Source organism: Bidens hawaiensis, unplaced genomic scaffold (assembly GCF_021521415.1).
Source record: "Bidens hawaiensis isolate Kalapana, Puna unplaced genomic scaffold, B.hawaiensis_p1.1 tig00019821_1, whole genome shotgun sequence".
Classification (NCBI taxonomy): Eukaryota; Viridiplantae; Streptophyta; class Magnoliopsida; order Asterales; family Asteraceae; genus Bidens; species Bidens hawaiensis.
This window is the reverse complement of record NW_027493017.1, coordinates 13,686-17,913: the sequence shown is the minus strand read 5'-3', so window position 1 is coordinate 17,913 and position 4,228 is coordinate 13,686. Positions and strand designations below refer to the sequence as shown.

At 37.3% G+C, this 4,228-nt stretch overlaps 1 pseudogene across 1 annotated transcript; it reads left to right on the top strand.

The window, feature by feature from the left end:
- Positions 1-252: 252 nt before the first annotated feature.
- Positions 253-3,433, top strand: LOC143559410 (F-box/LRR-repeat protein At4g29420-like; annotated as a pseudogene). The gene is made up of 2 exons (XR_013139935.1): positions 253-688; positions 2,294-3,433. The product of XR_013139935.1 is annotated as an F-box/LRR-repeat protein At4g29420-like (transcript).
- The last annotated feature ends 795 nt before the right edge of the window (positions 3,434-4,228 follow it).

Genomic DNA, 4,228 nt, shown 5'->3' with positions numbered 1-4,228 from the left:
ATCAGGTTGAGTTTGTCGGGGAAAAATTTTAATTTAAGCGACCTACAAGTAGCAGGGTTAAGATTCCGTTAGTCATGAACCGTTAGGTACATATACATTAAAAGATTAGACTGTTAGTAGCCAGTTTATAAATTTGGACCGCTAGAAACCAAAATATGAAGATTAGGATTAATAAAAAATCCTATATATCAAAATAAAACTATAAATATTGTCAACCCATTCATTTTACATTCCGACACAATCAATCAATCAATGGATAGCCTTCCTGAAGCTCTAATCCTCGAGATCCTGAGTCGACTCACCGACTCATCCGACGTAGCTCGTTGCCGACTCACTTCCAAAACCTTCAACAACCTCTCACCATACCTCCGATCCATCAATCTCCATTGCTCATTAACCCGATACATCAAATCAAGATCCAAAAACAACAACCCGAATTCAATCACACCCTTTAAGTCAATTTTCATGAATATTGAGTCGGTGTGTATCGGGACCGAAAAGCCGTTACGAGACGTGTCGTATGATGATGTGGAGGATGAGGCGGATGATTTGTTCTTGACGGATGATGGGTTTGTCGGGAATTGGTTGCCTCGAGTCTCTGGACGGTTGAATTCGTTGTCGGTTTCGGATTTTTGGGTGCAGTCGTGTTGGCGGAGGTCCGGGATGTTGCGTTTGGTTTAAGAGTATTGTAAGTTTGTGTTTGTGTTCATGTTTGTTCGTTTATTATTTGTTATTTTTTTTTTGTTGGGTATGTTTTTAATTATTTTTATATATTTTGTGAAAAACGAGGCACGGTTGAGGTGGGGCAATGTGAAATTAATACATAAAAGTTCAAAATATGTAAAATTTAAATAAAAATACACAAGTAGGAACTGATTAATACTTAAAATACTAACATTAAACACTAAAATTGAGAATTAAGACTTAAAAAACTAATATCGGAAATATTGGTGATATACTGGTCAAACATCGGTTCAATGTCGGTCAATATCACCGTTAATATCAGGACATCGATATTTTACCAAGGGACCGATAACAATATATCGGTGATATATCTATATATCGGTGATACATGGCTTGAGCTCAGGCTCAATAATTAAATGAACATTCTTTGAGTTTCCCATACAAGGCTTTGAGCCTAAACGAGTTTTCCATACAAGATTTCTTTAATGTTCAATTACTTGATGTAATTTCAAGAATGTAGAAGATTGGTAGTTAATTGCTAATTTATGTTCTAGTTATGTGGATATCTAATTGAGTAATTGTGAAACGAGCTGAGCCCGAGCTTGACTTTGTGAGTCGTTTTTTGAGCTCGGGCTCAGCTCGTATTTAATTATTTTTATATATTTGAGAAAAACTTTAAACATGCCAAAGCTTGGCTCTAAGTTATATTTTTGGACAAGTTGTTAATGTGGATATTGTGTAAATGAGCCGAGCTAAGCCGGGCCTGAGCTGGACTACGTTAGTCTCTTTTTCAAGCTCAGGATTGACTCGGGTTTGGCTCGTTTAATTATTTTTATATATTTTGAAAAAAACATTAAACGAACTTAAGCATGGCTCGAGCCCGTATAGTTCCTTAAACGAAAAACATTATATATTTTACCATATTCATCTGATTATGTAATCAATTCTGATTGAAAATAGTATAAAAATGGTTCATTTTTAAATTTGATTTATGTTTAATATATTCATCTGATTATGTGATAAATTCTGAAATACTATCGGGAGATGGTATAAAAATGGTTCATTTTTAATATTATTTCTGTTTTAACATATTCATCTGATTATGTGATTAATTCTGATCATAAATGGTATAAAAATGGTTCATTTTTTAACTGTTTTAGACTCTTCACTATTAATGACATTCGGTTTGATTCAGTTTCACCATATGATACGGGCCTTATAACTTCATATGAACCGTTTGATTTGGTGAAAATGTATGTACAGGCGTGTATAAGGAGTCGTACCGCGTACGAGCTGCTATATGGGCTCGAGTAACTTTACTTAGATACTTTATGATGTGATAGTTATCTGTTGTGTAAGAACTCAGAAGTAATATCGGTTGTATAACCTCATACGCATCATTTGATACGGTGAAAATGTATATAAGGGCCCGTACAATGTGTCATACGAGTTGTTATATGGCCTCGTATAAAGTCATACAGGCTGTAATGTTAAATTTTTTCTTTGCACGACCCATATGACGTGTATGCGGTCTGCAAAAGTCATACAGGCTGTCAACCTCATATTGCGTATATATACTTATATAGCGATTCTGTTTTTGTTAATGCAGGTCACAATCTTACCGAACTAGAAGTGAAGAATGCATGGCTATCAGTTGATAATATGCATCCAATGCCAATGCTAACAAGTTTAACTCTAGAATTCATAAAATTAGATGACGAAGATCTAACCGAGTTCAACAAATCCTTCCCGAATCTTCAAGTTCTAAACTTAATAGGCGTCGGCGGTTTTAAACGACCGAAAATCCACCTCCTCAACTTGAAAACATGCTGTTGGGCCGTATCTAACGCCCCCTCGTTTTTAACCTTAATCACACCAAACCTCATAACTCTCAAACTCGAATGCATACGCCCCGCTTCACTTCACATTGACGCTCCGTTACTATCCAATTTCCATCTTGCCTTTGACTTTTCAGACGCTTTTTCAGTCAAACGGTTTGACCGTTTGAAAACGTTTTGGCTCGAGTGTTTGTATATCGATTCGTTACTTTCAAACTTCCCGGTTACTCCAACGGTTGAAGAGTTAACCCTGGATTCACGAAACTGGACACGAGGGGCGATTAAATATTCCCAGTTTACCCTTGAGAAGGTGTTCACTGTTTTCCCGAACACGAGTTCGTTATGCATCAAGTCGAGCGCGTGGTTGGAGCTAGAGTCGTGTTACAACCCGTTAGGTTTGGGTTGGGACGGGCGGGAAAGGTTTAAGAAGTTACGTGTTTATTTGTTGTTAGTTGACCCGTCGTTGACTTTTTCGTGCGTTGCTTGTGTGTTTGACCAATGCACCGGGTTGACTGACGTGTCGGTGTTTATTCACCGGGATGTTGTTGGTACAGTGTCTAAAAGTTTTATATCGAAGTGTACCGCTCGTTGGGCTAACTTGGAGTGGAAATGGGGCGTTTGGAAGGAAGGAATGGAGGATTTGTGGCGGGGTGTTTTAGGGTTCGAGTCGAGTGGTTAAGTTTGTAAGTTTATCTTAATGTTTCTTGTTCCTGTTTGTACCATATGGGATGATATTAATGTGGGTGTAAATTGTAAATGTTATAATCTTTAATCTGATATGTATGTTTGTGAAGATAATAATATGATCATAGTTTTACTTGATTTAGATGATTAATTTGTGAGTTTAGTGTAGAGGATCTGGAACCGGTTCCGGGTATGGTCAACAGAAGTCAAAACAGGGTTGGGTAGGAACTGGTTCTGGGTATAGTGTGGTATTTGACCATGTTTTACGGTTTTTTTTTTCCGGTTTTCGGGTAGTGTCGGGTCGGGGTTTTGACCGGGTAAACGGTAGAACTGGTTCCGGGTACATGTCTTGGGAAGAAACCCAATACCAGGTCGTACACGTACGTCAGGCATGGGTGGGAGCCAGTTCCGGTTTAGGTATACCGGGTCGGGTCCAGAACCGGGTATTTTGTGCACCTCTTGTTTAGTGATGTGGGTTGGGTATGGTGTTAAATAGGTTCAACACGACACAAACCCAAGGGATTAACATGACCCGAACTGGACTTGAATACTGTATCAAACACAGCAACATGAAAACATGCGTATTGTGGGTTGACATGAACATGGCTTGTTTGTCCCAAAAGTTCCTTAAAATTATATTTTACTTTTCACATATTACTACTTAAGCTTACATATTCAAAGTAAAAATGCAAATTTATATAACATTTTAATTATAAGATGCTATGTTAATTTCTTTTTAAAATTTAGTTTAGCTTAAGAATACCGATGCAATTTAATTTATTAAATAAAGTGTATTTAAAATATAAAATGTAGATGGTTAAATGGGTTAACCTATGTACTGATTGGATTTAACCTATACACGGCCCATTTAGCTAAACAGGTTTACCGGTTCGACCTGAAACTGATTCGAACCCATTTATACCAAACCTAAATTCACAAATTTCATGTTTGATTCGTGTTGTGTTTTCGGGTCTATCCCTTGGCATGGGGTGAGTTACCCATATACATCAAGTTGAGTGCAC